Source organism: Podarcis raffonei, chromosome 14 (genome assembly GCF_027172205.1).
Source record: "Podarcis raffonei isolate rPodRaf1 chromosome 14, rPodRaf1.pri, whole genome shotgun sequence".
Classification (NCBI taxonomy): domain Eukaryota; kingdom Metazoa; phylum Chordata; class Lepidosauria; order Squamata; family Lacertidae; genus Podarcis; species Podarcis raffonei.
Genome location: NC_070615.1, coordinates 17,637,197 through 17,661,686, shown reverse-complemented (window position 1 = coordinate 17,661,686; position 24,490 = coordinate 17,637,197). Strand labels below are relative to the sequence as shown.

The window sequence follows — 24,490 nt, the reverse complement described above, 5'->3', positions numbered from 1 at the left end:
CAGGGTCCATATAGTAAAAGCTATGGTTTTCCCAGTAGTGATGTATGGAAGTGAGAGCTGGACCCTAAAGAAGGCTGATCGTCGAAGAATTGATGCTTTTGAATTCTGGTGCTGGAGGAGACTCTTGAGAGTCCCATGGACTGCAAGAAGATCAGACCTCTCCATTCTGAAGGAAATCAGCCCTGAGTGCTCACTGGAAGGACAGATCCTGAAGCTGAGGCTCCAATACTTTGGCCACCTCATGAGAAGAGAAGACTCCCTGGAAAAGACCCTGATGTTGGGAAAGATGGAGGGCACAAGGAGAAGGAGACGACAGAGGACGAGATGGTTGGATAGTGTCTTCGAAGCTACAAACATGAGTCTGACCAAACTGCGGGAGGCAGTGGAAGACAGAAGTGCCTGGCGTGCTCTGGTCCATGGGGTCACGAAGAGTCGGACACGACTAAACGACTAAACAACAAAAGCATGCAGGGGATGGAGGAGAAATTCAATTCAGATGATGATTTACGTACCCTTCACCTAAGGCCCCATTAAAGCTGAAGCTATCAAATTTTGCACTTTCTGAAACAGTATTTGAACCAAAACACTATCCCTTTGAAGTTCATGCTTATCTGAATTAGGAAATGCAGTTCTCCAACATATGTTTGCAAAAATGCATGGTAGGGGATAGTGTGCATAAGAATAAATATATTCATGAAAACAATGTACAAACATGCATTATATTAGGGGAAATTGTCTGCCAACTATGTGCACTGGTTGAAACTTCATATACGAATGTGTTTAATTAGGAGAAATCAGCAAGAAATTGTGGATGCATTTTCATGTGGATTTTTTTTAAAAAAACACACCTGCAAATGGCTGCGGAAATGTGAAGAACTAAATTTAAGATTGGAAAAACAGGGGAAACAATATTGGCAAGTCCTTCCTTCTCTAGCAACAAGATATCTGCCTGAGACCTTGCAAGAGCTGCTGCCAGTCAGAGAAAGCAATACTAGGCCAGGTGGACCAGTGCTCTGACTCGGGTCACATTCACACCATACATTTAAAGTGCAATGATAGCTCTTTAAACTGTCATGATTTTCTCCAAAGAATTATGGGTATTGTAGTTTGTTAAAGGTGCTGTGAGTTGTTGGGAGTCCCCTATTCCCTTCCCAGAGCTGCCATACCTAGAGTTGTTTGTGGGAATGTTGTGGATGGTAGTAGAGGATATATTGATTAAATATTATCCTTCGCCTCTCACACTAGTGAGTTATATATATACGATATACAATATATGATATCTTTATTGTCATTGTCCCATATGGAACAATGAAATTGAAAATCTACATAAAACATTCAACTCCCCCCTTAAAAACTCTGAAACCCCATTTTAAAATAGCAGAGCTCCTTCCCCTTTACACAGCAAGAAGCTAGTAGCAGATTCGCTTGAATATCTTTAATTAAGCAATCCAATCTGGCATGCCCAGATTACAGTATATTCCTGGTAAGACCCCTTTGATTCCCTCCAAAAAGAATAAAGACACAAGAGTCTTCCTTATAAGTAATGAAAAGTTTACTCACATTCAGTTCACAGTATGATCCCTGAAGGCAGGCTTCAGCTTGTTGTTACAGATACAGTGTAGCTTACATTGTTGTAAGGATGGGCCCATGTGCTGCTGGCAGAGAGCCAGCAGACAGCATCAGATGCACAAGGAGCAGTGGCCAAAATGGAAGAGAGGAGCATCAAGAGAGAGATGGCTGCATGACTGGCCCCTTAGTAGGGTCTGCAAGGGTCACACCCACCTGCCTGGTCACATGCAGGTGGAGGATGCTCCAGACCAGGTGTAACAGGAAATTCTACCTTGGCTGGAGTAACACCCCCGTCTGTGTCCACTCTAGGGAAACAAGGGATGTTGTATTTGACCTCTCCAATGGATGACATCCCACATTGTTTAGCAAGCACTACTTCTTCACAGGAAACTCTGGGAATTGTAGCTCTGGGAGGGGAAATGGGGAGTCTTCAGTCCAAACGACTCTCAGCACCCTTAACAAACTACAGTCCGATCATAGCATCATGGAATTGTAGAGTTGGAAGGAACCATGAGGGTCTAGTCCAACCCCCTGCAATTCAGGAACCCTTTTGCCCAATGTGGGACTTAAACCCACAAACCTGAGATCACATGCTCTACTGAGCTATCCCAGCTGATGATGGACAGGAGGCATTCCTTGTGGGAAGCTGTGTACGATGCTGCTTTAGCTGTATAGGAGCCTGAGGGAAACTGAAATGGAGAGATCCAGTCATCCCTGTTCTCAACATGCCACCAAACCTGCTTAAAGAGCACCCCTTTCTTAGAGCACTCTCTCACCAGTAGTTTTCAGTAATCCTACGTGCAGAGTGTAACGGAGGGGTTTTTGTGCAAGTGTATAAGTGGTGGTTTGTGTTTATTCATGGCTAGCCTTCTACTCCAACCTGCTGCTGTGCAGAAGCTGCCTGTTCAGGACCGATAGTGAGAAGAGCCAGCAGGATGCTCTGCCCCTGCCAAGTGATTGGCATGTTGCACCATGCGGGTGCCTCTTTTGCTCTCTGGCTCCTTCTAAGAGAGATTGCATTTGATCTTCCTTCCTCCTGGGCTTTGTGGGAGGTCCTGCTTGCCTCCCCCCAGAGATGAAGACAAGCCAATCAAGCAAGGAGATATCTGGGCTCTGCCTGGCATCTTGCCTGTCCTTCTGGGGACCCATCGAAGCAGAGAAATGTTCCCAGAAGAAAACACAACTTATAGCAGGCCTACCATCCCCATTGACCAAGGAAAGGGCTCAGATTGCTCCTTCCACCCAGGACCAGTCCAAGCATTATTCTGGTAGATGTGCGCACATCAAGTCTGTATCAGCCTTAGATTCATCCTGGGATTCCGTGAGCACAGGGGTGGCAGCCTCAGGTCTGGGGGTCAAATGTGCCCCTCCAAGCCTCTCTATCTGGTCCAAGGTCTCTCTTTCTGAATCTGCTACACCTCCTTCTCAATTTTTCTGTGGTCCATACCCCTTGCAGGCCCTACTTTGCATCTTCCTTGAGTGTTTGGGACGGGCTGAGATGTGTCCTTGAATTCTCACAACACTGTTTCCTTGCTTGGATGGAGGACAGATGTGTGTGTGAGAGAGAGAGGGGGGGGGAGAGAGAGAGTGACTAGAGGGAGCCAGCAGTATGTCACACAAAGTAAGTGGAGTTAACTCTTTATTAGAAAAAAGACAGGGTTTGCACCAGGGTGTCAGGTCCAATTAGCACAACAACTCTTCTTTGGTAGGTTTTTCCCCATGAAGCAGTTGTGGAAACTGAAGGTCCCCACCTTCCCACAGCTGCCTTAGTCCCCTCCTCTCCCAGGTTTCCCCCAAGCAATCTGAGACTGCGCCTGTGGGGTGCCAATTTCTCCTCCACCCTCTTCATGCCTCTCCTGGGGAGACCAAGAGGAGTGAGGAGATTGTTGCGGCAGATATAAGAGTAAACAGGCCATGAAACCCTTTTAGCAGAGTAAAAACACTTATGTTCTTTTGCAGCTTACTGAAAGCTAAGAATTAGGCAGTTATACCTTTTATCCCTGATTATTTGTGGTCTACTGACCTTTTCCTGTTCTGTCTTCATTGCTAAGGATGAACCAACCATTTTAGTAAAAACAAAACTGTTTACTTATATTTCAATCCAGGCAGTTCAGGGATGCAGGAGAGGATATATTGTGAGATTATATCCTTATCCAACTTGCGCTAACAAGTTCCCAAAATATCAGCAGAGTAGGACATTCCCTTTTTAAGTTCACAACGGTAACATGTGCTCAGGTTCGTTAGACCCTCTATAATAACCACTCTGGTAATTTCCCCTTTGTTCCCTCTTAAAATACAAGACACGACACAGTCTTTTATAAAAGTATAAAAAGAGTTTACTCACGTTCTGTTCACAATAGGATCCCAGAAGGCAGACAGGCTTAATAAGGTAATATACATTTAGAATCTATCTTATAGGAAGATAGTCCCTTTGTCCTCTCTTGGCTGGGAGCCAAGAGAGCATCTTTAGCAGATGTTACTTCTTCAAAGGAAGATGGCAGAGAGAGAGAGAGAGATGGCTGCCCTGCCTTGTGCTTTTATCATTACCTGCACAGGTGAGGCCACACCCACCTCTGGTCACATGCGGAGGAAGTCTGTCCCAGGAAGTTTACCTGCTGGCTGGACAGACATCCCTCCCCATGTTTAAACATGTACACTCTAGGAATGTTGTAATTGACTGCTCCTGTGTTTTACATCCCACATGTACTATGCAGGGGGAAATACTTCTTGGTCACAGAAATACAGAATGAGTATCCAAAATGGCGTCTGGGCTCTGAGGAGAGGCCAGGCATGTATGTCTGCTCACATCGGTGGCGAGAGAGAGCTCAGACAGGAACGAAATACATGGGATTATCTCTTTTGTTAGAAATTCCCACCAAAACAGTAAATCAGGGTTGATTCAGAAACTATGAGTCTGGCAATCATAGAATCATATAGTAAGAAGGGACCCTTGTGGGGTTTGAACCCATAACCTTGTGTTCAAGAGTCTCCTGCTCTAGTAATTGAGCTATTCCATGCCTTTGTGATTTGGGCTGGAAATCCCACAATTAGATATGGACAGGACAAACTGGCAACACAGACCTTAAGAAATGAAAGGGAAGAGCAGTTAAGGGGACTTAAGGGGAACCACAAAGGTCTTTGTTCTTCCCTTCCTGTGTTTTCCATTGCAGACTCTGGTCTCAGGAAGCTTAACATTGCTCTAGCTTCCAAACTCATACAAAGTTGCAGGGGAAGGTGAACCTCATACGGTGCTAGCCTTCACTTGCTCCATCTCAAAACAAGGCAGCAAGTCTTCTGCAGTTTTTAGAGGGGAAGCCACCATGTTAGCTCAGCCCCATCAGACTTTAGAAAAATGCAAGACACAACAGAACCATTCTAGACATATTATCAAATGAACATGACTCAAGCCACTGTCTTCATTGGAAGATGAATTGCACTTAATATTTTATTTATTATTATTATTATTTACTAACAGAGTGGGAGATGGATTGCACCCAATGTGTAGTATTTTAGCTATACTTATATCCATCAGTGAATCTGCATTATCAGCAGGGGTGAAGGCACTGATAGTATACTTGAAATATGGATTTCAAATTACATTTTATTCAGAACAATCCTCACTGACATTATGGTACACCCAAAGGAACTTACTGATGGGTGTTGTGGCACACTGGATGATGACCTATGGCTGGGAGATAATCATTCTTTCCCTTTGAACATGATAGAACTTATTTATGAGTAAACCTGAATAGGACTACATGTTATGGTTGTAGTCTTCCCCACTATAAAGCCGGCCATTGCAAACTTAAGGCTAAAGACTACAAAACAACAAACAGTAACAAGAACAACTGGAGAGTAATATGAAGGGGAAGGAGAAGGAGTGATGATTAGAGGTTTCAGGAGAATGAAATCAAGATGTGCACTTGTGGCAAAAATAGCTTTGGGATAATTGGCTGATTTACTGGGATTGGAGAATTGTCTAGTCTGGAAGTGCCTAAAGGCGTAATTACGGAAACACTCTTCAAAAAAACCCAATTCATGGCAGCAAAAATATCATAACTGTCATCATTTTATTTGTATGCCACCTTTCCTCAAAAAGAATCATTACAAATCTACTCCACACAAGTTTTTCATTGTTTTTTGTGGGTTTCACTTCTAACCAGGCAGAGGGCCTTCTCGGCAGTGGCACCCACCCTGTGGAACGCCCTCCCATCAGATGTCAAGGAGACAAACAACTATCTGACTTTTAGAAGACATCTGAAGGCAGCCCTGTTTAGGGAAGTTTTTAATGTTTGATGTTTTACTGTGTTTTTAATATTTTGTTGGGAGCCACACAGAGTGGCTGGGGAAACCCAGCCAGATGGATGGGGTATAAATAATAATAATAATAATAATAATAATAATAATAATAATAATAATAATAATATGATAGGATCTTCCAGGAAGCCCCTTCCCCACCTCCAAGTGGAAGCAAGAAACAACAATAACAAGGACCTCTGTCTCCTAAACCATCAGTCTGGCTAGCAAGCATCTTTCCAATGAAGCGTTGTGCATTATATTTTCAGACAAAGTGGCAAAGAGGTTTGAAGTAGATGTCTTCTGATGGTTGCTTCTCAGTCTGTGCTTTAAGATTCTCTAGCAGTCCATGCACAAGGGCAGACTTTGCTCATCTTCCGTAATATGACAAGACCAAAACGTGGTACCCCCAAATGGATCTTCTCAATGATGGGTCTCCTCAGTTTTGCACCCCTTGGCTTGGCACCCTGTGGGGGAGGACTGCCCGTACTGCCCTAAATCTTGCACTGCCATGCATCAGACAAGTTAAAAGGTGGCACCTGACTTCGGTATGGTGGCAATGAGGGATCTTCTACCCATAACAGACAGGATAATGACAGGAGCACTGCCTCTGTTCCACCTTCTCTTCCACCACCACCATCAAGGTTTTGCTCAAAGCTTTTTTGCTTTGCTGTCATCTAGGTCTCCGCTGTTTCCAGTGCCAGATTTATGTATAAGCCAAACAAGCTATAGCTTAGGGCCCCACTCTCTTGGGGGCCCCAAAAAATTTAAAGAAAAAAACTGGATGTGCATTTCCAAATATATGATAAAAATAAAATAAAAATAAAACCTACATACTGCAACAGTGTTTTGTGTTGTATAGGCTCCTATGATGTAAGTAATGGGTTCTGCCTGCTAGCCAGCTCCCTAAAATATCACTGATTTGCTCATTTCTATATATAGGGTGCCTACATTCTGCATGTGCAAATGGCTTTAGATACCTATTAGGTCCATAAATTACCACATAGCATATAGGACCTATTCAACACAAAAAACAGCAACAATTTGTTGTTGACAAAGGACAGCTTGACATATAAAGGGTCTCATCAAACCTAAATCTGGCCCTGACTGTTCCCATTGGCTAGGGAGCCCATGGATGTGCTCAAATATGTGTTTCCAAATACCTTTGCAAGCAAATGAACAAACCCAGTCCGGAGGAGTCCACAATCTAAACCCCAAGACCGGTGGTAGAATGGGGGTCAAGATGGACCTCTTCACCCAGGCCAAAATTTGTGTGGTTTTTGTGAATCGACCTCTATTGCCTAGTAAACGATCTGTGGTCCATTTTAAATTGTTTAAATATTGCATGCTTTAAATACGTAGTGGTAACCTGCCCTGCTACTTTGTGGTGAATTTGTCTCATTTGTAAATAAATACGTAAGTGGATTGTTGCATCCTTCGCATTAAGGGCTTAACTGGGCCTTTTTCAGTCCAGTCCCAATGCCTTCTTATTTGGAAGCCTTGCATTGGATAACAGGCCAGTTTTTTTGAATACGGAATACAGGCGTGGCAGCTGCTCCGGATTAACTAAAACAGCACAGAAAAATGCAGCTTCTTCGTGCGCAATTGGCAGTGGGTATATTTGACTTCCTTCTCCCCGCTCCTCGCCTTTGTCTACACCGGCCACAATGGTTTTTCGGCCGGGAGTGGGGCGCTATCGAGGCCACTCTCACGCACCACCCGCACCCCGCAATGCCCAGAGCCTCGAAATCGCCCTTCCCGTATGCAAGTTGCGCTAGGCCTCGCTTCCTCCAGGGCGGTCCATCTACTGTAAAGAAATCGCCTCTCCCCTCGGCAAAAACGCGCCAATCTATACAAAGTGCAATGACATATATAAACAAAATGTTAATTCCTATAAAGGCATAGCGAGCCAGCCGGGCGGAAAATTAAAGCTGACATTGAGTTTAATTAAACAAAACAACCAGCTTTGGATATCTGGGGAGCAGAGAGACGAGAGCGGTTCGAGAGGGTGGAAGAATCGGCAAAGCTTGCTAGAAACTGCTCAGGAAAAAAGACGAGTGCAATTATATGTTAAAAGGAGACCCTTCTCCATCCGCCTTGCGGTCTTCTTCCCTCGCTCCTTGGTGGTAGCCACCACCACAGAAACGAGGCCACAAAAAATATTTCCAGTGGCACCTACCAAAAATGACACCAAACCCTACCAGAGCAAATCTGCATCGTTTGAAACCTTAGCGAGAGCTGCGGGCCTTTTCTTGCTGTTTTTCAACTTAGGCGATTCCCTTCCTGCTTTAAGGCAGACCGTCTGTTGCGATGTGGTGTGAATTCGACCCCTAGCCCGAGAAAACCCCATGGCTGGCTCTCACCTGGTCAGGTGTGTTCCCAAGTTTTCTTGTGTCTGCCTGCAAGCACCGTGGCAGAGTCCCAGAGGGCTCTGCAGAGAGATTTCAAAAAGAAAATGACATTTCCAGAGTGAAACGGACGAAATGGAATGGACAAAGGCTCTTTGACATTGGCTTCCTCCCTGAGAGACGCGTGTCTGGCGAGATCCAAGGATCGGCCAGGCTATTAATTCAAGGAGAGCCCAATACACAACATAAAGTGTGCGTGTTTTGTCAATTAAGGGCAGGATTCATACTGTACATGCGCCTCTTAGCTATCCCTGCTTGCTATTCCTGCCGTAAATGAAAGGCATTCCAGCGATCATCCTCGGAGGATCTGAAATTACTACAGTTTATGTTATGTTCTTGCAAAGAGCCCGCCGCTGTGAGAAGCAGGGGCGAGTATGGGATGGGGTCGCGGGGAGCGCTTGTATAATGCAGGAGGACCACCTAAAGCTGCGCACTGGTCAGTTCCATTGATTTGAGTGGGAAGTAATCAAGCACGTGTCTATTAAAATCAATTGGATTTCCGGGGGTCGGAATGGATCATGTCCCATTGCACCTCGGCTTGCAAGCATAGGACCACAAATCCAAGACTGTGTTTCAGGCTTGATACAGACGTGCGTGTATGATTGTAAGAACCTGTGCGTCTGAATGGGACACAGGCGGTCGAACTTGCATATCCATCCCCTCAAACGCAGTGTTCCCCCCCCCCAGTGTTAGTACACAGTCAAGGGGATATAACTCAATCGATGTCCACGCACGTGTGAACTAACACTTTGCGTGCAAGCGCTTAGCAAACCCAGGATAATATACAAGTTCATTTTTAAGTAGACGGGTCATTCGTGACCAAAACCAACAGAAAAGGCAACAGACCCACACACCGTTTTCTCAATGTTTGTGATGCGGCATTTTTGAAGCCTATTTTGCAAATTAATACCAATGTGCAAATTTGCACATGCTTAGATATTTATAATGATAAAAATACCCCATGCATAAATTAAAGAGGGGTAAATGGGATGCTGTATATTTAATTATTCGTTTCGGATATGATTGTAAAACGCAATGTGTAAAAATGGCCCTAACTGGAATAGAACAAATGTCCATTTAGTCCGCCATCCTTGCTCCGCCAGAAGTCTGAAGGATGGATGTGGAAGTTTATAGGCAGCAACATTCTGCTTTTGTCTTTCCCCAGGACCTGCTATTCAATTTCCCTATAGGTTTGGATCTGTCTTGAGCAATTTGCCTAATCCTTAAAAATAAATAAAAAATTCCACATATGTTGATAGTCATAATCACATCTTGTCGCAGGGAGTTCCATAAGCAACTAACGTTGTGTTCGCCTTTTATACTTGAAAGGACTTCATTGGGTGATTCTAGTCATCTGGTACGATGCGAGGAACCATATCCCCCTCCCCCCCTAAATCACGGTCCCCCTCCCCCTCTCCAAAAGATTCCTGCATTGCAGGGGGTTGGGCTAGATGACCCTCGTGATCTCGCCCAACTCTACAATTCTATGATTTTAAGATACTTCTTACTTCTGTAAAGCTCCTCTGTCGGACAATGCATTTTAACTGAATCTCTTAAGGGCGCACGCAGGGACGCCTGCTCTTTCCCTCAGTTAAGTGCTCCTCTTGGTAGATCAGATGAATTGCTACTTGCTCTTTATCTTGATAGGATTGATGCCAATGCTGCCTTTATATGGTATATATGTGCTTTTTTGACAGGTCCTTTTGGTGTGTATTATGGTCAGCTGACTAATAAATCCTGATGGATTGATCACATACGGGCGTGCCTTCTGCAGGGTCAGAGTACTGCAGTGTAGCGTTGAGCTTAACTTACATAGGAAACTGCCTTGTACTGAATCCATCGAGTCCATCGGTTCACCGAACTCACTATTGTTTACGTTTGTTTACACTGGCTGGCAGTGGCTCTCCAAGTTTCAGACCAGGAACGCAGCACTAAGTGGAGACACCGGGGATTGAACCCGGGATCTTTTGCATGCAAAGCAGATGCTCTACCACTGAGCTATGGTTCCTCCCCAAATATTATCTGTCGCCCACAAGAAGTCCCCGCCCCCACAGTGAAAAACTTAGCATGGTTTTATATGTATTAGAAAAACGCATATACATACTTCCTACCTAAAGGTTTACACTTCAGACATAAACAGCAATGTTTGAAGCAAAACCTTACATTGCAAATTATAAATAACTAGCCCTACACATGTCTATATATTTTGGTTGCAGCTAAAGTTAGTCCTACTCGGAGCAGACCCATTGAAATTAATGGACATGGCTAACATAAATCCATCAGTTTCTTTAGCAGGACTCACACCTTTGGGATGTCCTGAAAAATTCTTACTTACTTCCAATCATATGAGCATATTATTCCTCTTTGGGTTCACAAATCACTTAAAAACAGTGTCAGGAAATCATTTCTAAAAAATTTACATGACGAGGGTAAAGCAAGTATTGAAGGCAATGGAACCTTCCCAGAAGAATGAGATTACCTGCAAAACTCATTGAGTTGTATCCAAGACCCATTGAAATGAATAAATGCCTGTTAACTTGAGTGGGTCTGCTCTCAGTAGCATTGAATGCCACAGATGGGTTTTGATGGTCTGTGGCATGGGCGTGGCCAGGATTTTTGTTAGGGGGCAGGCTTTGGGGGGTTTTTTTGGGGGGGGAGAAACTCAGATTTGTATTGATTCTTGTTGATTTTTAATGATTTTGGGGGGCAGCTGCCCATGGTCTGTGGTTGAATTCGAAAATGAGGTGTCCTGATCGACATCAGTTACTCAAAACGTGTATTGGGAATGCCTGTCTCACCAATAGATAGAGGTAGCATGGCGAATACGTATGCAAAAACTGTCTTTGCGCCAACACGTACATTTGTGCGGAAATGTATTGAGACCTGCTTTGAAGGGGAAAGTGGTCTTACCATTGACTTGCAGTGCGGTAGAAGTCTCCTCCTCCTCCTCCTCCTCCTCCTCCTCCTCCTCCTCCCCAACTAAAGTTATATTCTTGAGTAACAAGAGGGGTGCAGAGGTTTGTGTTTCCTCCATGGAGCGCTGTATTTTACACAAGTCTAAAAGGGGCGTCATTTCAACAGAGGTAGCCTGGACGAAACGCTCATAACAGCCTCCGAAAGATCCCCTCTGTCCTGGGTGAAAGATCCCCTCTGTCCTGCAACTGCAGGAAAGTAACACAGAAACTGTTCAGAAGCGTTATTAGTTTAGCAAAGGAGAAGGAAGGAGCGCGGATTTTCGGATGAGCTATTTCCCTTCGACAATTACTTAACTGTGGGGTTGAAGGTTTAATGGGTAGATTAATCAACTCAGTTTTTTAGTTGATTAATGATGTGGGTCCAATTTTAATTGGAGATGGCAAATTTTCATAGAGGGGGTTGAGACTGAAGGGATCACTTTTAAGTTCGACGTCCTGATATACTGAAGCGTGCAAGTCTTCTTTTGAAATATTACTCTCTTGCAGCAGAGAATTGGGGCGGAGGGGGGACCAAAATATAAAATATGGCATTTCCTGGGGGGACGGACCCACGTCTCTTTATGCTTCGGTCAATATCTCAAAACTTTGTCTAGATTTGAATATTTGGCTATATGAAAAATGCATTTCACTTCAATCAGTCATTAACTGGTGGAAAGGCAGGTGCTTAATCAAGTATAAATTCGTTAATTGGTGGACAGCCGTGAAGGAATTTATTCTAAATCACATTCCAACCAGTAATGTCCTTCTCCAGTAATGTAGCTTATAGCACAATTCTTTGCATGTCTACCATTGCAGTTTTATGCTGCAATCCTGTAGCACATTTACCTGGGAGTAAGCCCCATTGAACATAACATAGTGGGACTTACTTCAGGATTGCACTGCTCTAATGTAGAAAACTGGCAGGCAAGGGCGAGAGAGAGAAATTGGAATGTGCTAAAAGTAAAAAACAAAACCCCCCACTAATACTTAGACTGATTGAATTTCATCCGCCTATTTCTAAATTCTCCTGTCCTTCCGTTTCTGCATTATTTATAATTACATAATCAATTTTACATGGCGCTTTCATAGAGTAACATGCCCCGATGATCTTGCAATTAATTACACACGCTAAATTTAGGTCAGGGTGTGGATTATTACGCAGTTATACCACCTAGTTATACGTAGTTGATTGAGCGGTGTATAAATCAATTCATACATCTACCAATATATCATATATAAATTTGTATGTAGCAATACATTCCCGAATTCTGGAGAAATAGTATAATTAATATTGCGATTGTTACCAGAAATGTCGCAATTTTCGTTAGCAGAGAACCGAGAAATTAGAGAAACAGATTCCCCCCCCATGTTCCCAGAACAATCTGGTTCTAAGGCAGGTTCTGTACTCACATCCTGGACTATTCAGTCTATCGCCTCTTTTTTAAAAAGCAAAGTATGTTTCCTTGGTTACCTCGATATTTTACAAAAATCGCTTCTCGATGGAGACAGCCGCCTCCCCCTACACACCCACCCCATCCTATGTAATCTCAGAGCAGCAAAGGAATAGCTCTCACTTCCCTAAAAGTACGGAAACAAAACGAATTTCCATAGTAAAAATAAACACGGCATTCACATTATGAAAAATCTGAACATCTTTTATAGCGAAAGAAAAGATACTTCATTTAACAAGGATGAAAGACACCGACTTTTATGAATAAGAACATAATGGTCTTTTTTATTGATAAACAAAGAATAAGATCTCTTTAGAACGGTTGAATGACTCAATCAGAAGCTTAAAAAACTAGTACAAACTGTAAATAATTTTGACAGAGTTCTCTTTTAAAAAAATGCAGTGTAGGGTGAAGAAAGTGGATCTGATTTTTAATTATTATTTTTTTTAAAAAAGAGATAAATCTATCAGAAATGAAAAGGAAATGTGTTTGGATTTTTTGCGAAAACGTGAAACTTGTTTATATACTGTACAAATTAGCGTGTAATCTACTGCAGCTTACTTCCGAGTAGGCAGGTCCGGGAAAAGTAAGCACATGCCAAATATATCACGTAGTGGATACTACTGGACATTTTTAAAGGGCTTAAGATATGCTTAAAGTGACATTTTCCTTTCTGTCCCCAAAAGTTTTTATTCTCTGCATATCTTTAAGCAGACACACCTGGTTTTCAAAATATAATCTTTACATAGTCCACCCCTATCCATCCGTCATATGGCGCTTGAAGAAATGCGCTCCGCTCCCTTTACCACCAATTCGACAGGACAACGGAACTACCTTGGCTTGTTTCCCTTTGAAGGTGAAAAGGTCGCTGTCCAGAACCGATGGTGCTGAATGCCGAAATAGCCCAGGACCAGATTTAGGAAGACAGAGCCCTCCCTTCGACTACAAAGGTAGAATAAAAAGATATTGTTCTGATTTGGGGAACAGAGTTTAATTAAAGGCACTGTGGACAACTAACCTGCTGAATATTTGGGGTGGGGAGGTGGGATGGGTAAAAGAGAGAGGGTCAGTGAAAGCAATGCCCAGCAGGATCCCATGCAAGTTTACTGGGAAACAAATCCCACAGAGTTCAATGATGCTCTCATCCAGTTTAATCCACATGGAATTGCAGCTCAATCATATTCATGCTTACTTGGAAGTAAGCTCCACTGTGTGGCGGTCCCAGGTCACTGTTCTTAGGGACAGTGGTAGATGGGACTGAAAGGCAGTAAACAGCTGGGAAAAACTATTATTAGTATCCCATTATATTATAAGTATCCCATTATATACTTGGTAACTACTACACTGTATATTTTAAAGCAGTTGCAGTTCTATTCTAGTAATTAAAGATAAGTGTTATTGTGGTTTTATTCTATTTAGTATCCCCTTTTCGCAGTATTGGTTGATCTAGAACATTTAAACAACTTTGGGAGTATAAACCTGCCACACTGCAATAATATTCTGAATCCTTAGAAGCCAATGATCAGAATAATTTTTTAATCTGACCCCATCAGTTGGGACAGAACCACAGCTCAGTGATTAATCTGCTTTGCATGTAGACGGTCCCAGATTCAATCCTAATTTTTTTCCAGGCAAAGTTGGGAAAGACTGAAACGCTAGTCAGTGTCATGACATTCCCTTGTCAACAAGAAGTACCTATAAGGAAGTCTGCTTCTTTATTGCAACAGAAATAACAGGAAACGCCCACCAAGCCCTAGAATGACTTAAAAGGACACTTTAAACATTAACATCGCAACCCTCCTCAGAAGTAAGGGCTATTGAATTCCATTGATCTTACTGCCAGGTAAACAGAGTTCGGACTGCAGCCTAAATTTAGCTGGAAAATACGAGCTGGAATGGCATCTGTGCAAATAATTTCTTGTGTCTGTGTTGCATTCGAGCTGGAAGCTGATGGATTTTACTGAATTCACTTCTGTTGCGGAAAAAATGATGAAAAGGGAATGGTGAGGAATGGAAACCGCATGCAAACCTTTGTAGAGATTTGGCTGGCAATCCTACACACGGCTTGCTTTGATTCTATTGAAGTCAATGGGATTTAAGCAGCGTAACCTGCGTGCAGAATTGCACGATTTTTATGGATCAGCCGGAGGTTGTTTTTTTAATCTTTAGTAGCTGAATAGGCTCTGCAAAGTGACAGCGCGGTCCATCCAGACATTTCAGTGAATCTAAAAATGTTTGGGCTCCCCCCCTCCTCGTGGGGGGTAAAAGGCGATTCAGGCGCTCTGTTGGTGGGGGTGGCGGGGAATCAGTGGATCCAGTGCGAAGATTTTTGCTTAACTTGGAGAGAGCGATGGTCTCTTGGCAGGAATGGGCAAAATCGTTCCGGGTGGAACCGGAGAAAGTTCTCTAGGCTAGGAGAATGCATTATACTTAAACTGGGGCAACCCCAGTGAACCCCTTGCAGTCCTAACTGCCCGGTCGGAAGGCCACTCACTTCCTGTTGTATTCAATGCCTTAATATCCTAGGCGTTGTTCGTGGCAACCACCCTAACTAAGCAATTGGAAGGGAAGAAAAAAAACGTCTTTTTCTAAGGAGATCAGAATGGGGAGGGCTGGAGCAAGCAAGACACAAACAGCAGGCGTCTTGATCGTGAGGGAAACCTGCTCAGAGGAACACAGGGATTTGTCTTATGTCAGACCATTGACACATCTATCTCAGTAATGCCCACACTGGCTGGCAGCAGCTCCCCGGGATTTCAGGCAAAGAAGGGTCTCTCTGAGCCCTACCTAAAGATGACAAGGAACAAACCTGTGACCTTCTGTAGACAAAGCAGATGCAAATAAGTGGCATTTATTTCCCTCCTTTTTCTCCAAGAAGGTCAAGGTGGTGTACATGGCTCTACCCCTCCCCATTTAATCCCCCAAACAACCCTGTGAGGTAGGCTACCTGAGAGGCAGTGACTGGCCCAAGGTCACCTAATGAGCTTCATGGCTGAGTGGGGATTTGAACCCTGGACTCCCAGATCCCATTCTGACGCTCTAACCACACTGGTTCAGTTAAAAGGAGCAGGTCTAAGAAAAGATACAGTATTAGGCTTTGCCTGAGAACCTGGATTCGCATACTTTTGAGGTACATTCTTTCCCTCAAAGAATTCTGGGCACTGTAGTTTACCCCTCACAGAGTTAAAATTCCCAGCAGCCCTTAACAAACTACAGTGCCCAGAATTCTTTGAGGCAGGAAATGTGCTTTGAATGTGCATGTGTGCATGGAGCTATTGCTTGACAGAAAGCAGACTCTTTTCTCCTTTCCTTACCCCAGCCTTGCTAACTTCCCGCTATGTCTTTCTCATTGCTTGTTCTTATGGTGGGTTTATGTAAATGAGCTGCTGGTCGATCTTTTCCATTGAGAAAGCTTTCCGCAGAGTAAAATAGCAGGCTAAAGTAATCCAGGTCTGGGCTGTTCCACTTCAGGGACTCCAGTTGGGGGGGGTGCCTTTTGAAGGTTCATTAAATAAAACTCCCTACAAACAAGCATGTTAGAAAAAGGATGAAGTTAACTCTTTCTCTCCCATCTTCTAGCAGCTTTCTTTTTTGCATGCTTGGGATTGTGTGTGCGCGTGTGTGTGCGCGTACGCGCACACACATTTTAAAAGGTGAAGGAGTGCTGAAGAAATGCAGGGTTGTTGTTGTTGTAGTTAAAATGCCTGGAATGGTACAGTCTAGAATTCTACCACTACATTTGGCATAATTCCGGAGCAACTATTTAGAAGGTGTTGCTGTGGCTGCGTTTGGGTTCTCTCACGTAGAGAAGTACACTGGATGTTTCATGTAAAATAAAGGCCTGGTCTACTCAGGACTGGCTCACCCACCCATGAGGCAAGCTGACATAACTGCCTCGGGTGGCAGGGTCCACAGGGGCAGCAGATCTGATCTCCAAGGAATGCATTGCCTGTGGCCGCTGCAGGACCCTCCCTGGAGGCCAGATATTTTGCCTCCTCTGCAGCCCCGTCCCCCGTGCTGCCGCCACAGTGGCCTCTCAGGGACTAAGAGGTGTTACCAGTCTCCTTCCACCCTTAGGGAGGAAATGGTGGGGACTGCCCTCTGGGATCTCCTGTGCTCTGCACCCACCTCACATGAGAGGGTGGGTGGGATGCTATCCTCTTCCAGGGTTCTGAAATGCTTCTTTACAGACCTTTGTACAGATCTGAGATGAACATCGGCACCCTACTTCAGCATTGGCTAAACTTGTCGTTTGCAAAAAAAAAGAAAAAAGAAAGGGGGGAAGCTGAGAAAAGAAAGATTCAGAGCATTTGCAGTCTTGGTCTGTGAGCAGCAAAAACAAAGAGAGAAAGTGGCTGAGGTGGGGGGAGAGAGGGGGAATTTTGGATGCTGCCCAACACCTATTAAGGAATTTGCAATCCATTGTAAGGGAAGGAGGACTGAATTCACTGTAGGCTTTTGTGAAGGCAGGAAGGAAAGAGGATGTACCAGTATGGAGGATAAGTACTGTGGAGGAATGAAAGTGTGTTTGTGTGGTATTGAAGAGTGTTCTCTATGAATGAAGAGAGGAGAGTAAGCGCAGATGTGTATTGCACTTCAGATTTCACAAATTTCATGAGCTGACGTGTTGGAAGTAAAAAGAAGAAGAAAAACAGTGTCTTTGCTCCTCTAAATTCTCCTCTGTATATTTTGATGATGACTATACATAGATCCACTAATATTCCCATTAATATACACTGGGCTGTTGATGTTTTTTTTTTTTTTAAAAAAAGATATTTATTAAAGTTTCAAAAAGAGTTACAATGTAATAAAAAGAAAAAAGAAAAGAAAAAATACAAAGTACAGAAAAATAAAGAAAAAAGAACAGTTAAAAACATATCAATCTTTTCATATCTTGTCTTTCATTTGCTTGTTTCCCTGACCTCCTCACACCTCCCTTTTTTGTATTCCAGTTCAATTGATTAATTCAGCAAATCCTTTCCCTCCTTGTTTTTATCTTAATCCTTTACCTTAATGTATTATAAATTTGCATTCTCACCTAATAACAGACCATTTTTACACACTCCTTTATGGCATTACTGCTAAAACCACTTAACTTCATTCTGACATCATTCTAACATTCATTAATTTTGCAATATTTATATAAGTAGTCTTTAAATTTCTTCCAATCTTCTTCCACCGACTCTTCTCCCTGGTCTCGGATTCTGCCAGTCATTTCCACCAGTTCCATATAGTCCATGACCTTCATCTGCCATTCTTCCAGGGTGGGTAGATCTTGTGTCTTCCAATACTTTGCGGGGCTGTTGATGTTGTTGATGATGATAGGTATATGTCCTACTAATCCTTCCAGAAACTCAGTGTAGCATGCTGAGTTCGTCCTTCATCCCCACCCAATTTTTGCAACAACTCAGTGGGATCAATTAGACTCAACTGTAGTGTCTGGTTAAATGTCATCTGGTGAGCACCAGGACTGAATGTGAATTCGAACCTGGGTTTGAGTCTAGGAACGATAAGCCTGAGCCCCTTCAGATGTTGTTGGACCCCATCAACTGCAGCCAGTGGGGCCAAGGATTCTGAGATGGGTAGTTGAACTACACATGGAGGCCCACAGATTCCCCATTGCTGCCTCAGGTCCTCACAAGCATTCAGCCTTCTACATCTCAAAGGGAAAATGGCCTGAATAGCCTATGTTGACTTTTGTAAGGCATCACGGCAATATACACCACACTTCACAGATGCCTGGTTCTTGATATCTTCCTTCTTCTGTGGAAGGAGAGACCCCCCCCCCTCAGGCCTCGGGGGTCAAATGTGCCCTCCAGGCCTCTCTATATGCCCCTTGGGATTCTCCCAAGGCCACACCCCCTCTTTCCAGGCCACACCCCTTGCCTGTCCTACTTCATACCCTCCTTGAGCGTTTTTGCCAGTCTTTGACCTTTGGTAATGCCTATTGGCTGTCTGGATGGAGAGTGAAGACAGGTGTGAATGTGTAGAAACTAGCCTATTGAACAAAGGTATGATTTACATTCATAGTTCTGACCACTTTTGCCTCTGGCCCCACCCACCACTGGAATGTGCCTTCCCCCCCCCCCCGAAGGTTGCCCAAATGGGAATGTGGCCCTCAATCTGAGAAAGGTACTTTGTTGTGTAGGATCACCAAAACTGAGTGGAGATGGAAGCAATAGTGGAGGATCAACTGTATCCAGAAAAAAAAATATATTCTTATGAATTGGAGAGTGGAATTGGGATCCTTCTAACCCTTGGATCGCAGAAGTGTTAAAATATAAGCCAGGCTAGCTTCCTGATGAGGTGGTTGCTTGGGTGATGGACCATTAGGAGAACAAAGGGAAGGGAGCTCTGTGTGAGATGACGAATGGGTGGGGCCCCTCCCTCAACTCAGAGTTAGTTAGAAGGACAAAACTTGAGTTTGAAGTAGAGTTTTGGGGCTGCGATGGGTATTGGGGTATATCCATAACCAGTTGGAGGTTTTCAGAGCCCTGAAACCTGTTGAAGTTTTTCTAGGGAACGAAAACTCCTATCCTTGGATCCAGTACACTACCAGGCCCCTTTGTAGCAGAGTACCACACAGCCTCCAAGCATGTAGGAGTTCCAAGTCAAGCATGGAGAGTAGAAATAAATCACAGGAAACATTCAAGTACAGACAGCTCTGATAGTTGTTGTTGTTTAGTCGTTTAGTCGTGTCCAACTCTTTGTGACCCCATGGACCAGAGGATGCCAGGCACTCCTGTCTTCCACTGCCTCCTGCAGTTTGGTCAAACTCATGTTGGTAGCTTTCAGAACACTGTCCAACCATCTCGTCCTCTGCCGTCCCCTTCTCCTTGTGCCCTCAATCTTTCCCAACATCAGGGTCTTTTCCAGGGAGTCTTCTCTTCTCATGAGGTTGCCAAGGTATTGGAGCCTCAGCTTCAGGATCTGTCCTTCCAGTGAGCACTCAGGGCTGATTTCCTTAAGAATGGATGCGTTTGATCTTCTTGCAGTCCATGGGACTCTCAAGAGTCTCCTCCAGCACCATAATTCAAAAGCATTAATTCTTCGACGATTAGCCTTCTTTATGGTCCAGCTCTCACTTCCATACATCACTACTGGGAAAACCATAGCTTTTACTATATGGACCTTTGTTGGCAAGGTGATGTCTCTGCTTTTTAAGATGCTGTCTAGGTTTGTCATTGCTTTTCTCCCAAGAAGCAGGCGTCTTTTAATTTTGTGGCTGCTGTCACCATCTGCAGTGATCATGGAGCCCAAGAAAGTAAAATCTCTCACTGCCTTCATTTCTTCCCTTTCTATTTGCCAGGAGGTGATGGGACCAGTGGCCATGATCTTCATTTTTTTGATGTTGAACTTCAGACCATATTTTGTGCTCTCCTCTCTCACTCTCATTAAAAGGTTCTTTAATTCTTCATCACTTTCTGCCATCAAGGTTATGTCATCTGCATATCTGAGGTTGTTGATATCTGGGCCCAGCCTTAAAAGCTGCCAGACCCTCTCTCACATCTTCACAGTATGATAGTAGAGTTCACACTAAACATTTCTCTCTGTTCAGTCCAAAAACTGTGCATGTGTAGCAACATTCTTCAGAGTGTCCTTGCACCTTGTCAGGGAACTGCCATCGCAGCCAGGAGTGGAGGAAGGGCTCCCAAGCGATGCCGGAGAAGGTCCCAGCAGGAAAGGAGGGGACTCAGCTACCGGGGAAGGAAATCAGCGTTACACCAGGGAGAAAGGCGGGCAGAGGCAGGCTTCGGAGAGTTGGCTCCAGGACTCTTCACCAGAGACTAGCGAGGAGAGTACGGGTCCTCCACTGCCCACACCCACCCTGCGCAGAAGACTTCCGCGCAGGGAGGCTAGGCGGAGACTATCCGTCAAGGAACTTTTATGTTGGAAGAAGTTCAGGAAACGCCCACTGATGGATTCTGCCAGTGACTGAGACAGATGTGGAATCAGGGCTGTCCAGCCAGGGGAAGGTTTATCCAGGCAACCTCGCCGAGAGTGGCGGCAACTTACGCACGAGCAATCCCCAATTCCCATTACACACCTGTCGTAAAGAAACCAGCTTCTCACTGCTTCTGGAAACTTCACATAGTTTAATATACACAGAATGTTCTTTCTGGGAATGATTGACCCTCATCCCAACAATGTGAACTAGACTAGAGGAAAGGCAGCAAGCTGGAGAGAGAGTCAAGAGCACGATATTCGATCTCAGTTTGAATCCCAGGCTGAGGCTATGGGAAAAACAAGACCCTCTTGTGGGTGTTGGTGCTGTGAACCCCTCCATCGTAGCCCCAGGTTGTATATATGTGTAAATAAACCATATATAATAAAGACACCACAGTCTCTGCCATGCCTCATTCCCAAAACACAAACCCTGAGTAAGTGCCTGAAACACCCGGAATCTCACACTGCTTAGAGACTGGGTTGGTGCGCAACAATATGTTAGGGAGGGTAGGCTTTGCAGACACTGCTTCGTGCCTGAGAGGTATGGCAAGCAATTTGCCAGAGAAACTCATTTCGGGAGATGTGTTCAAAGTTAATTAAAGATGGCTAGCTCGGGGTCATTGCCTTGGTAACAATTAACAATTGGAAGGATGCCTCATTAGGGACAGTTTTAACAAAAAAATATTATTTTTGCATCAAGGAAGTTTCTTGTGCATGGAGAAAATATATTTTTCCTTACCCTCCCCTCTTTCTTTCTCTCCCCTCTTTCTTAATCATCCCAGAATACTTCGTTGTGGTAAAGGAATATTAAGAGCGGAAACAGGGTTAAAAAGGGGAGATTGAAATAGTTAATTTTAGTTAACAAAATTTACATACTGCTTGATTGTAAGAAAACCTCTAAACAAGGTACAAAAATATAAAATGAAGCGTTAAAGTTATCAATAAAAACAGTTAAAAATAGCTATTGTTGGAGTGTTAATGCTTTGAGACCTTCCATTTTGTGCCTAGGTTGCAGATACAGTGGTACCTTGGTTCTCAAACACCTTGGTACTCAAACAACTTGGAACCCAAACACTGCAAACCAGAAGTAAGTGTTCTGGTTTGCAAACTTTTTTAGGAAGCTGAACGTGCTCCGTTTTGAGTGTTACGCTGATGATTTGAGTGCCATACTTCTGTTTTGAGTGTTACACTGAGGTCTGTCTGTCTTTTGCTATTTATTTTGTATTTTTGTTTTTGTGGCTCTTTTCGTTTTATTTTTATGACTGTGTGGAACCCAGTTCAGCTATTGATTGATTGATTGATTGATTGATAGTGTGACTGCAGTAGATTGTTTATTGCTTTCATTTTATGGATCAATGGTCTTGTTAGATAGTAAAATTCATGTTAAATTGCTGTTTTAGGGGTTGTTTTTAAAAGTCTGGAACGGATTAATCCATCTTGCATTACTTTCCATGGGAAAGTGTGCCTGGGTTTTGGAACGCTTTGGTTTTGGAACGGACTTCCGGAACAGATTAAGTTTGAGGACCAAGGTACCACTGTACATGTAAATAAAACCGTATCTCCTAAAAACACCACCATCTCCACAGATCTTCATTCCAAGGAGACCGAACCCTAGGTAAGCATTGGAACCTTTGGAGTTTCTCACCGCTCAGAGACTGAGGTGCATGTAACAATATTTTCTCATTACATGCGGAACTTTCTCACACTCTAAGACAGCCTCGCTGCTCTCAGAAGAATGAAAGGGAATCTGAAGGGTGGTAGGCAGCCAGAGATTCAGCCTGTGAGCTACCACCGATACCAGGCCTCCCCAGTTGGTATACCTGGCTGTATTGGCCAAGCCACATCATGTGGGGTGTAGGTAAAGTAATGGCTTGGCCAAAAGTAGGGTTTTCTGGCACCACTGATCACCATCTCTGACCACTGGCTATGCTGGCTGGGGCTGTGATAGATGAAATTCCCGGTAGAGCGATAAATGCTCTGCAAGCTAATAGGAGCTCACATATTACAGGCTGCCTTAGGCGCATCCTAGCTTTGATCTGCCTCCAGGCTGCCTCCCTTTCTCTCTCTCCTGCCAACCCTGCACCCCTCTCTCCTTCAAGTCTCTCAAAGAACAGCTCTGTCAGGCTGTAATTCCTCCTCTGACAGCAAAGGACGTCTTGATGGATGGAATATCCCTTCCTCTGATGAGGCTCAGCCGTTTACAGAGGCAACCAGTGTGAGGGAGTTGGCAGTAATAGCAATGTGCCAGGAAGTGTTTCTTTGCATGCACTCAGAGGAGACAAACGCTAGTCCAGGCATTCTAATTTTGTTCTACAAAAGCCTACAGTGAACAGAGTCCAAGCGCCACTATCAAGCCTTCCTGGCTTCCTCCAGAAGGCTCTTTTGCCAAGTCTTTGAGAGTAAGAGCATAGGTAGCAACCAAAGAGCTCAAGTGTGTCCAAGTCATTTAGGACTTCTTGGTGAGCACATATCCATGGTGGCGACAGTGTCGCCATGCTTTCACTCATGGGTTTGCCACAGGCATCTGGGTGGCCACTGAAAGAAGAGGATGCTGGACTTGATGGGACTTGAAGATCCAACAGGGCTCTTCCTATGTTCTTAATCTGCAATTTTTTAAAACAAGAAAATCTGCACGAAAAGGTTGCATTAAAATACACATTTTATCATGAACACATTCTACCTCAGTGTATGCATTTCTGAATATATTTTATCCAGAATAGAATAAATAAAAATGTTCAGATGTAAGATCTGATATAACAGATGTGTTTCCCCCCTTGTTTTTGATCTATAGAAAAAGAACATAAGAGCCCGTCAGTCTGGGTAGCTCAGCTGGTTAGAGCATGGTGCTGCTAACGTCAGCCTTGCAGGTTTGATCCCTGTATGGGGCAGCTGCATATTCCTGCTATTGCAGGGGGTTGGACTAGATCAGGGGTCCCCAAACTAAGGCCCACGGGACTTGTTTATCCGGCCCGCGGCAACTCTGCTGCCCGCTGCCACCGCCCGCTCTTACCGGCGCTGCGCGGCTGCCCACTTCCGTGTTGGAAGAGCACCGGAAATAGCTTGTGCACATGCACAAGCATTATTTGCACATGCACAAGCGTTATTTCCGGTGCACACCTGGGTCGGAGGAAGCCCGTGCACATGTGCACAAGCTATTTCCGGTGCTCTTCCGACCCAGAAGCGTGCCAGAGATAGCATGTGCGCAGGCGTATAGGCATGCACTCCTCCGCCCTCCAGCCCGCCACGCGATCGGTGCTGGAGACACTGGCCTGAGGCGCGGTACGTTTGCTGACCCCTGGACTAGATGATCCTCAGGATATGTTCCAACTCTCCCATTCTATGATTCTATGCTGGACCAGGCTAATGTCCTGCTTAGTCCAGCATCCTTTCCCCACAGCAGCCAGCCAGTTGCCTGTGGGAAACCAGGAAGTGGGACCTGAACACAAGAGCGCTCTCCCCTCCTGTGGTTTCCAGCGACTGGTGTTCAGAAGCATTGCTGCCTCTGACCAGGGAGGCAGAGCACAGCGATTGTGGCCAGCCATTGAGGGCCTTCTCCTCCATGAAGCATAAGAACTGCAAGATCTAGAAGTGAAGCTTAATGGCAGTCTAGGCTTAATGAGCAGTCTAGGCTTAATGGCTCTGCCTTATCTAGAATAAGGTATGTATTCCGCCGCCCCCCTGCCCTCTCATCACAAAGCGACAGGAGCCCTTTCATGCGCTGACCGTGTGGGCAGGGGAAGGAGGGGCTGAGAACAAGGGATAAAGGGCCGGACAGTTTGTTCATCCCACAATGGAGCCCTTGACCAGCCGCAATGTGGTCTCCTTGTAACCCTCAGGAGAGGTGACCTCGGAGGGGCTGTGCTCA

General features: G+C 44.4%; 1 non-coding gene across 1 annotated transcript; it reads right to left on the bottom strand.

The window, feature by feature from the left end:
• Positions 1-10,209: 10,209 nt before the first annotated feature.
• Positions 10,210-10,284, bottom strand: TRNAA-UGC (transfer RNA alanine (anticodon UGC)). Its single transcript has one exon. It is a non-coding gene; the product is annotated as a tRNA-Ala (tRNA).
• Positions 10,285-24,490: the final 14,206 nt, after the last annotated feature.